At 41.7% G+C, this 11,546-nt stretch overlaps 1 pseudogene; it reads right to left on the bottom strand.

The window, feature by feature from the left end:
- Nucleotides 1–10,304: 10,304 nt before the first annotated feature.
- On the bottom strand, nucleotides 10,305–11,407 carry LOC116895912 (annotated as a pseudogene).
- Between the last annotated feature and the right edge of the window lie 139 nt (nucleotides 11,408–11,546).

Here is an 11,546-nt window from a genome sequence, read left to right on the forward strand (position 1 = left end):
TTGACTAATTGCACATCTGACTATGCCTGATAGTGAGGATGTAATTTTTTTTAAATCAAGAAACCTGATGATAGATTATTTCTTTGCTGGTGAAATGAGCCTATTCAAGTCAGAATAGAATATATTAAAGGCAGGTTTACTGGGGAGCTGCTCTCAGGCTGGCAAGTTCACTGGCCCCAAGGCAGGAGGCCAGGGAAATTGACATAGAAGAAGGGGAGAGAGAGAGAGAGAAAGGGCGATACTCTAAAAGAAGTCAGAGGGAGAGAGAGAGAGAGAGAGAGAGAGAGAGAGAGAGAGAGAGAGAGAGAGAGAGAGAGAGAAATGTGTGTGTTATAAAGGAAATAGCATCTGGGGGAAGGGCAACCTAAAAACTGGGCTGGAAAGTTCAAGGTTGGGGACAGAGTATGCCAGGTAGGAAATGAGGGAGCTGGAAGAACCTAAAGGCATGGTTTCTTTTGACATCTAAAACATGCATCTTAGTCCCTTCACCTAGGGTCTGAAACCAAACACTTGATATTTATACATATCTCCAAGTAACTCAATTAAAATTGAGTATAGGTATAAATAGAGAATTCAGGAATTTTAAATGGCTGAGATTCACTTAAATAAGTGGAAATGCAAATCAAAACTACTTTGAGTTTTCATCTTATATCTGTCAGAATGGCCAAGGTCAGTAAGATAAAGGACAAGCCATGCTGGCAAGAATGTGTACCCAGGAGAACAGTCCTCCACTGCTAGTAGGAATGCAAACTTTTACAGTCACTATGTAATTCTTATGGTGAATTCTCAGAAAGATAGGAATCAAGTTACCTCAAGATCCACCAACACCACTGTTGGTCATATGCCTAAAGGATGTTTCATTCCACCACAGGGACACATGGTCAAACATATTCATTGCTCCTCTACTCATAATAGCCAAAAAATGGCAAACGAACTTAACATCCTTCAACAGCCAAATGTATATTTTTTAACATGTGGTATATTTACACAATGGAGTATTACTCAGGTGTTTTTAAACAGAACTGAAAGGCTGTGCTATCATGAGTTGCAGAAGGCCCATGTGTAAAAATCCCTGGACTAACAATCTTCACTGTCATGCAGGCCCAGATCCACTACTTTGAGTTAATCCATCACAACATCTACTTCATTTGTGAGCTGATAAAGTGCAAGGAAGAGCCAGTCCTGCAAAACTGGATGTCTCTACTAACTAGGGCTTGTCCTATACCTGTCTGTTGCTCCTTACTACAGAACAGCTGCAGCTTCACTTAGCATTTTTTATCCTGAAGGGAGACAGAGCACAGGGCACTGGTGCTTTGTTCAGGCAACAAGCACATACCATGAGCCTAGTGAATTCCCCACTCCTGTGAGCCTCAGGTGGGCAGAGAGGTGTGCAGCACTTGCAGCTGACATAGAACCTGCCCCCCAAAATGCCTGGCTTGCCACAGGATCTCCCTGAGACCGGGCAACAGCAGAGTATCAGAGAAGAGTCTCAGCAATGGTCCAATACTTTGGATGTTTCAGAAAACTTGAACAAGACCAACAACTCATTGCAATGAATATTTGCATATAAAGAACTTTGAGATTGGTAGAGATAGATACATACTGTGTGGCACACTGCCCCTCTGACAAATGAATATGGGATGGAGAGGTGGAAAAGATGGAGGAACAGAGCAGTAAGTACATGGTGAAGAGAGGCAGAACTGGAGATGGGATGGCAGTGACAGTTGTGAGAGAAGGCTTTCAGTGGTAGTGGTTGGGATAAGTCATTGCTGAATAGGGCCATCAGGGTGGTGTATAGCAGCTTGGAGGTTGTGCAGACTCAGTCCCCAAACGGGCTGCTTAGCTGCAGAATCACCCGGAATTTGAGCAATGACAGGATGTCCAATAAGAATCACATTTCTTTTTCTGAATTGGACCTCCTCAAACCACCATTATGCTCTCTGTGATGCCATTGGAACCTGTGCCTGGTATATGTGTTCTGCTGTCATAGGCCATGTCAAAGTTGGATGTTCTTGCAAATGTCCATGGTCTTAGATGTCATTGGAAGTCATCTAAATGTACAAGGACCACTTGGCTGTAGGAAATCTGGTGGATGTCTGTGGTAGTTTGAATAGGCTTGGACCATGTAAAATGGCACCATAAGGAGGTGTGGACTTGTCGTAGGAAGTGTGTCATGGGTAGGTGGCCTTTGAGGGAGTCTTTTTGGCATTGAAGTGTTGGAGATTTATCACAACACCTAGTGCTCAAGCTCTGACCAGTCAGGAAAAGAGCCATGGTTGCCTGCAGAACTGAATCTCATCCTGACAAGGTTTGTATCAAGATATAGAATTCTCATCTCTTAAATTTGGCCTCAAATGTTTAATTTGGTTTGCTCTGGTAAAAGTCAGGATTAACAAAGAGTATCCCTGTGTGTGGGGTTTCTTGTTTCAAAATCTCAAGCCAGGCTCAGTGTCTGTCTCTCTTCCTGATGCCTGTTCTGGATGTGGAATGCTCAGCCACATCTCCAGTACTCTGTCTGCTTTCTTGCCATCCTTCTCCCTGCCTTGATACAAATATGTTGCTGTAATAATAAATTAATGTGTTTCTTTTACCCTGCACTAGATCCCACAGTAGGGTCCCAAGATATCTGATAGATATCTCCATCTCAGTCAGCAAATCTTCTCACCTGTTTTGCTCTATCTCATATCGCATTGCTAATGGCTACTCTTTGAGCCTGGCAACAATCTGTCTTCTAATCTAGTTCCCAAGGCAGGTTACCACCATGCTAGACAAACATATCGCAATTCCGTGGCAGCCCAGTGTCTCCAGCAACCACATAATCTCTTAAATTTAATTAAATCACCACATGACAGAACACACAACACAATAACCTCTGATCCAGTTGATAATATGTAATTGCCCACCTAGACATACAAAGCCCTGTACACAAGCATCCCTTAAGCATATTCATAAAAACTTGTGAATATACAGAGAAAAAGCTTAACATCCACCTCCGGGACCTCTCAGCTGCTTCTCCCTTGGTTCCAATCTCCTCCTCCTCTCTAAAACTTTCGTTCTGCCCATCCTCTTGTCATCTCATCCAATGACAGGCCTTGCTCTATTTTGTACCTGCTTTTACCTACATAATGACGTCATCCTATATAAATGGACTGAATCTCTGATCCTGTAGGCAAGCGCTACTTCAGTGTTTCCATATAAGGAGTTGTGGTCATGGTGTCTCTTCACAGCAAAACAATACTGACTGAAGTGGTAATCACAAATCAGACAGTATATAAACCAGTGGCCTGGAATAAAACCAAAAAGAACTGATCTTTAAGACAAGGTAACAATATAATAACTCCTAATAATCCTTTGTTATCTCCTTAATCAAAAAGATATTCAGTCATCATCAGAGAAGCTTCTTCCTATAGCAGATTTTGAACAAATATAGAGATCAAAAGACAGACATTATGCAGAAAGAGAGACAGAGACACACACAGAGAGAAAACAGAGATCTTAAAACACACAGCTCTTACTGAGATGCTTCCATTGAATCCATGCCCTCAGAGTTCAGAAAGCCCCAAGGAAGATAACAAGGACGAGTGAGCGAGACAGAGGAGATGGAAGATATCAGGAAAACAAAACCCTTTGAATCCCCTTTAATTAACAGACTGAGGCAGCCGTCTCAGTGCCTTCAGAGATGTCTGTATATATAACTTAGCTTGTACTATAGTTCTTTTATGGGTCTTCTCAGTGTGTGAACATGTGAGCCTCTAAATCTTGTGCCTTTCCTTGGGACTTTTATATTTTTCTGTTGGTTGATCTTGTCCAATTGGATATGATGGTTTTCGTTTTATATTACTATATTTTATTTCAAATTTTGGTTGTTATGTTGTAGAAAGCTGTCCTTTCGTAATGAGAGACAGAGAGTTAGATGATCTATATGGGAGAGGAAATGGGAAAGAATGAGAAGTATTGAGCGAACCACTACTCACTCAGATGATAGAGTATTAATATAGATTCTATTTTTAATTGCAGAAGGGGGAGAAGGAGATGCATGGGAAGAGAAAATACAGTAGTTGTCCAGAACTTTCAGAATGAGATAAGAAGTGTGACTAAGTAGAGCCCCTCAGGTTTTGTTTTAGTGTAATGTCATTAGAAACATTAAACTCAGCAGTAACTATGTAACAGGACATAACACAAGAAAAAGAGAGTAAAATATAGTACAGAAGCTTGATCTTTGAGATACTTCACTGTTTCTCCAATTGCGATGAAAACCTTATCTTTCTCGTTTTGGTTTTCATTGTCTCAATCGTATTTTAGAAAACTGGTTCACCTCATGTGTATAGTGTTGTTCCTGCGTGTGTACCTGTACACTACTTGCCAGGTGTGTTGCCCACAGAAGCCAGAAGAAGGCATTAGATCCCATGAGACTGGCATCCAGATGGTTATGAGTTGGCCTTTGCTATTAGGGATAAAACCTGGGTTCTATTGAATGGCAGGCAGCCAGTTCTCCTAAATACTCAGTCATATCTTCACACCCTGCCACACTTGGTTCTGATTACAAACCTGGGGTTGTTCTCAGCACGAGGTCATGTGACAAGTGAATTCTTTTATTTTTCCATCTTTATTAACTTGAGTATTTCTTCTTTACATTTCAATTGTTATTCCCCTTCACGGTTTCCGGGCCAATATCCCCCTAACACCCTCCCTTCTATATGGGTGTTCCCCTCCCCATCCTCCCCCCATTACTACCTGCCCCCCAACAATCACGTTCACTGGTGGTTCAGTCTTAGCAGGACCAAGGGCTTCCCCTTCCACTGGTGATCTTACTAGGCTATTCATGGCTACCTATGCGGTTGGAGCCCAGGGTCAGTCCATCTAGAGTCTTTGGGTAGTGCCTTAGTCCCTGGAAGCTCTGGTTGGTTGGCATTGTTGTTCATATGTGGTCTCCAGCCCCTTCAAGCTCTTCCAGACCTTTCTCTGATTTCTTCAATGGGGGTCCCATTCTCAGTACAGTGGTTTGCTGCTGGCATTCGCCTATGTATTTGCTATATTCTGGCTGTGTCTCTCAGGAGACATCTACATCCAGTTCCTGTCAGCCTGCACTTCTTTGCTTCATCCACCTTATCTAATTGGGTGGCTGTATATGTACGGGCCACATGTGGAGCACGCTCTGAATGGGTGTTCCTTCTGCCTCTGTTCTAAACTTTGCCTCCCTATTACCTCCCAAGAGTATTCTTGTTCCCCTTTTAAAGAAGGAGTGAAGCATTCACATTTTGGTAATCCTTCTTGAGTTTCATGTGTTCTGTGCATCTAGGGTAATTCAAGCATTTGGGCTAATAGCCACTCATCAATGAGTGCATACCATGTATCTTATTCTGTGATTGGGTTACCTCACTCAGGATGATATTTTCCAGTTCCACCCACTTGCCTATGAATTTCATAAAGTCATTGTTTTTGATAGCTGAGTAATAGTCCATTGTGTAGATGTACCACATTTTCTGTATCCATTCCTCTCTTGAAGTGCATCAGGGTTCTTTCCAGCTTCTGGCTATTATAAATAAGGCTGCTATGAACATAGAGGAGCATGTGTCTTTGTTATATGGTGGGGCATCTTTTGGGTATATGCCCAAGAGAGGAATAGCTGGATCCTCAGGTAGTTCAATGTCCAATTTTCTGAGGAACCTCCAGAGTAATTTCCAGAATGGTTGTGCCAGTCTGCAATTCCACCAACAATGGAGGAGTGTTCCTCTTTCTCCATATCCTCGCCAGCATCTGCTGTCACCTGAGTTTTTGATCTTAGCCATTCTGACTGGTGTGAGGTGAAATCTCAGGGTTGTTTTGATTTGCATTTCCCTTATGACTAAAGATGTTGAACATTTCTTTAGGTGTTTCTCAGCCATTTGGCATTCCTCAGCTCTGAATTCTTTGTTTTCATCTGAACCCCATTTTAATAGGGATATTTGACTGCCTGCAGTCCAACTTCTTGAGTTCTTTGTATATTTTGGATATAAGCCCTCTATCAGTTGTAGAATTGCTCGAGCTTACCTCTCATCTGTTTGCCAATTGTGGTCTAGGGGAGCATGATTCTGGGCCAAGGCACCAAAATGTTGTAAGACCCTATAGTGGCCTTACCCCAGGAGTGCCACCCACAGAGCACAGATTGACTAAGTGACCAGTGCAATAGCCTAAGGGTATAAGGATTTAATCCACATATATGGGGTTGCTCATCCACATAGGGAGAGGCAACCCGAACCCAAAAAGCACACAACTTTTATTCATTACAGAGGGGAGACTTCAGCAACAGTGTTAGCTGGCTTATTCTCATTGGTGGTACACAGGACAAAGGATCTTGTCAGGTATTGTCTGTCCTGCTCAAGGGGCAGTTTTTGCCTTAGTTAGATATTTTCCTCATCCAGTGCTACAACTGGCCTTGGTGAATCACTGGGAAAGGGCTAAGTTGGCATGTCCCTTAGGGGCGAGGTGAACTGGGTGGTTGGGCAGGGTCAAGATGACATCTTGTGGTCGTTCTCAGAATTTACCACAGGGAGGGGTAAGGAGTCTTTCTGAGAACATTTGTTTTGGTTTTGTCCTAATTAGCTTGGCCTTGGTCTGTGAGGCCTGGTCATTCTTGACTCAATACCTTGATCACCAAAACTACATCATATCACTTGGCATCCTGACATCAGATGTATCTCTCAGAAAGGTCACAAGTTTGTCATAGGCATCCTGACCACCAGATATATTTCTCAAAACCTTGTTTTTACAGCTTTGTTTCTCATATCGATGAAACTATGAAACTTTATTTCATCAGCATCAATTGTCTTCTCCTCCTCTTAAATATGAAGCCAGAGACACATGGCTAAAGCTGCTGAGTTCTGCTTGCAGGAACTGGAACCTGGACCCCTTACTCTATTATACTATCACTAGCTTCCACTTTTCTAACTCCTTCACTGTCTAAACTTGGCTGTCCTGGATATTGCTCTGTAGATTGACCATGAATTTAGACATCTACATGCCAGTCTCCTGGGATTAAAAGTGTGTACCACCACACCTGTATTTAAGCTTGGCCTCACATAGAACTTGCTCTGCTCTAGTCTGGCCTTGAAATCAGAGCTCTGCTTGTCTTTGCCTACTAGGATTAAAGGTTTGTAGTAGGTTGCCTGGTGCTAACTTAGTTGGGTGGGATCTTGCTCCAATGTCATTACTTCCTTAATTAAACTTAATATCCTTGAACACAGGATTCAGCTCCATTTCACTTCCTGGTGTCCCTTTAATACTCGAATCACATAATTTGTTTCCTCCTTTTTCAACTTCCTTTTCTCATTAAAACGCTCTTCATAAGAGTGAATTTTAGTAACTGTACAAAAGAACTTACACTAGGCTGTTTTGAGTCTTTCTTTTTCAAGGAAATTAATCTAAATCTCTTCACCTTAACTTCAGGCAGACACTTTAGACAAGGGCAAAAAGTGGCCACATTCTTCACCAAAATACCACAAAAGCAGCCTTTATAGCAGATCCAGAAATTCTCCTCTAAAACCTCTTGGGCCAGGCCTGCACAATTCAAATTACTCTCAGTAACAAAATCTTCCCCATTTCTACTAAGATGGTCCATTAAGCCCCATTTAAAACATTATATGGCTTTCCAAATCCCAAATCTCCAGATCTATATTCCCCCTAACAAAAGCTTGGTCAGGCCTATCACAATACGCAGTTCCTGGTACCAACGTCTGTCCTAGTTAGGGTCATATTGCTGTAAACAGACACCATGACCAATGTAACCTTTATAAATGACAACAATTATTTGGAGCTGGCTTACAGTTTCCAAGGTTCAGTCCATTATCATCAATGAGGGAGCATGGCAGCGTCACAATATCCAGGCAGGCATGGTGCAGGAGGTGCTGAGTTCTACATCTTTACCCAAAGGATGCCAGGAACACACTCAGCGTCCTCAGGTAACTAGTAGGAGGTCATCCAAGCCCAACCCCACGATGACACACTTCCTCCAACAAGGCCATGCCTTCTAATAGTGAGAGTCCCTGGGCCAAGCATATGCAAATCATCACAAATGGAAATATTTTATCCAGCACTTTCACACCCTCTGGGTCAAAATGGATCTGTGCTCCTTTTTGGTGAAGAAATGTTTTCCATCTGGGAGTATGGGCATTCAGAATTAACCATGAATGAATCCGATTTATTACAAAATCAATCTTTCTTTGGCTAGACCTGGATAGGTCGTGGTGGCTGTTGCCCCTGTACCCATATTTTTTACTTGAAATTGGTCCCAGTGCTTGTGTCAAGACAGAATTTTGTGCCCTGTGCCCACCAAAAACTATCTAGCTTTCCCCTCCTTCTTTAAGTTTACCCAGGGCATGGAATGGAGCTGAGCCACAAGGCTCCCAGTCATATCGTTCTTCTTTTTTTTCTTCTTTGTCTTATATAAAGTTATAGGACATTGCTTACCAGCAAAATGATCCAGGCACTGAAGTTCCTGACAGATATCAGGGTCTGTTTGTTGAAAAAAAAAGCCAAGCTTCCCACTGACAATTTTCTCTCATTTCTGAGTCTGAGAGAATGTAAATCTTATGGGTCAAACAACTCTCTTTAAATATTCTGTAGAGCTCTCATTATTTCACCTGGTTACCGTAGATAAATTTATAGGCCAACTTGATTGAAATTCCCTGAGGCTCATCCAACAGAATCTGGTAGTAGACACATATACTCTCCCTACCTTCAACAGCTTTCAAATCCCAGTTGGGTATGGTCAAAGTTAAGGCTGTATCAAGATTTGCCTGGATTTGTGTGGGCAGACCATTTACCTCTGGAACCAATTTCCAAGCTTCTCCAACAATTCTCTCACTTTCTTCAGTTGTGAAAATAACATGGAACTGTTGATGACAGTCATCCCACGTGGGTTTATGAGTCAACATGATTGAATCTAAAAGACCTAGGGGATCTGAGGGTCTTTTTGAAAATGGAGGGAGGGGGACTACAACTTCCAATTATAAAGGTCATTACTGGTCAATGGTACATAGGACACAAACTGTCTCCCCTGTACATCTGGGTGTTCAGAAGACTAGAGGAGTAAGGTCATAGTAGAGTCAATCCCTCTGGGCAGTATCGCATGAATGTGTGCTGAACTCACATTAGGTAAGGACACTAATACTCCTCAAATTAAAAATGCCTAAGCTGCCATTTCAATTCTCACTATCTGTGCACCAAATCAAAGGCATCAAAGTATAGCAGCAGCCATTAAAATCTCCCCATCAAAAAATGCCCAGGACCATAATTTTCACCTGCTAATCTAAGAGGTGTTATGGCATATATTCCTCAAATCATTTCACAAAATAAAAAAAGAAAGAATATTTCCCACTCTATTTTATGAGAGACTACAGTTACACTGATATCTAAAACACACATCAATTTAACTTATTGACTCATGCAAACATAATCATTAAATAATTACAAGAACACATTAAAAATATCATTAACAAAACCAAAGTAGGCTTTGTCTCAAGGTGAGTAAGGGTGGTTCAATATACAAAAATCAATAAAACTCAATTGACCACATAAACTAACTGAAAGAAAAAAAAGCAAAACAAAAGGAAACAAAGAAAAAGCAAAAAACATGATCATTAAACTGGATCAGGACATGGACTTTAAGAAGCGATCCCTTAATGATAAAAGTTCTCCAGAGATTGGCACAGAGATTATATGGCTAAATATAATAATGGTAATATAGAAGAATCCCGTATCAAGATCAACTTAAATGGGGAGAAACTCAAAGCCAGTATACAAAAGCAAAGGTAAGTCAAGGTTTCTCATTCTCTTAAGTAGACTCAATACAAGAATTGAAGTCTTAATTAGAACAATAAGGCAACTGGCAATTAAGAGGACAAATACAGTAAAGTTGAAAGAATTTTTATTTGCAGATAGATAATACACATGAATTAGGTGGAAAACTTTACATGTCAGTTAATGCATATGTTAGGTCACCTGTTCTGTTCAGTCCAATGCAAACAGGTTTCTCCAAAGAAAGTCAGTTAGGCTCTGCTTCAGGCCAGTTGAATCCCAGTTCCAAGACATCAGACAAGAATAAGACAACATCAACAGGTTAGATGTCAGGTAGAATGTCCAAGACCCTAGTGCTGCCCTTTCCATACACACCATTTTGAAATATTACAGCTGTATGAAATCCATAGCCATCATGCTACCTTGCCCCAGATTCACTGTAAATGTTCCAGCAAAACTGTAATCTAAACAGAAGTCATTGTTAAAAACACTAGTTGTAGCTGTTAGAAGCCAGGTGTAGGTCATAGCTGTCAAGCTCCTAAAATACCTTTCGGTGTTTGAGTGAAGGCTCCAAGGAAAAACACTCTATAGAAGCCAGGGAGAGAAATACTTCCTCCACCAAGTGGGGATGTGACTCCACCATTGACTTCCACTCCAAGGTCTTAGAGACTTCAGAAGCATGAAGTATAATGAAATCCATGACCCTAGTCTTCAGGTGCTCTGTGCTGTGGAGGTCAGCCAGGATCAGAGTGTGTACAGCATTATTCACAGAGAGGTTCCTGCACAGGGAATCCTCACACATGACCTTCAAGTCCTGCAGGTCATACATGTCAGCAGCTGCCAACAAATCAGTGGCCATTGAGTGGCTGTGGAGGTGTGGTGCCTTCCCTGTGTAAATGAAGGCCATCATTTCCTTAAAGACTTGCAGGTGAATGTCATGGATCTCAACGCGGTTTGTTAGGCTCTCCAGCATTTCATGTTCAAACATGGCTCTGAAAACTGGAGAGCGAGCTGCTAGAATGGCCTTGTGAGCTGTGAATTCCTGGCCAGCTACAACCAGGCTGCAGTCTGTGAAGAGGGAATTTTCCCACAGCTCTCCTATGTCATCAGCCAACTTCTGCCTTGGATCCTTGTTTGCAGGTGTCATGTTATCTCCAGGTGTGCTAAAGGAGGGTCCTACTACTGACACCTTGCAACACAGGATGAGCTGGTCTTCAGGGAGAAGCCAATGCCTAAGGGAGAGGAGGAAATCTCGAAGGATGAACTTTCTCAATCCCCATTGTTGTTTTGGATGAAAGCTTAAAATATTTGGGATCTCTTTAATTTGATGTTTCTCTCCTTGGGCATTTATGATCCAGAACTGCACCTTTGCCAAAACTGGGCTCTTTGGACAACTGTGCAAACCAAGGGAAACAGACAGGTAATCTTTGCTTTCTTCATCAACACCATTTGGGAATATTCTCAACCACCATTGTACTTCTTCATTGGCCTCTAATGAGAACACTGGGCTTGTAATATTTTCCCTAATTCCATCCATGCAAAATGAAAAGTTGCTAATGGTCCACTTGTAGCAGAATTTCTGAACACTGATATGTGTGTAGCCACAGATCTTGGCTTCCAGGTCCCCTGACATGTCTTCTGGAGGTAGTTTGGAGGTTAAAGTTGATCTGAAAGAAAGTAATAGAATTTACTCTTTCCTCTGTAAGATACAATTATAGATATAATTTAGATAGATTTAGATAGATAGATTTAGATTTTATTTTCATTTTCTG

Source organism: Rattus rattus, chromosome 3 (assembly GCF_011064425.1).
Source record: "Rattus rattus isolate New Zealand chromosome 3, Rrattus_CSIRO_v1, whole genome shotgun sequence".
Lineage (NCBI taxonomy): Eukaryota > Metazoa > Chordata > Mammalia > Rodentia > Muridae > Rattus > Rattus rattus.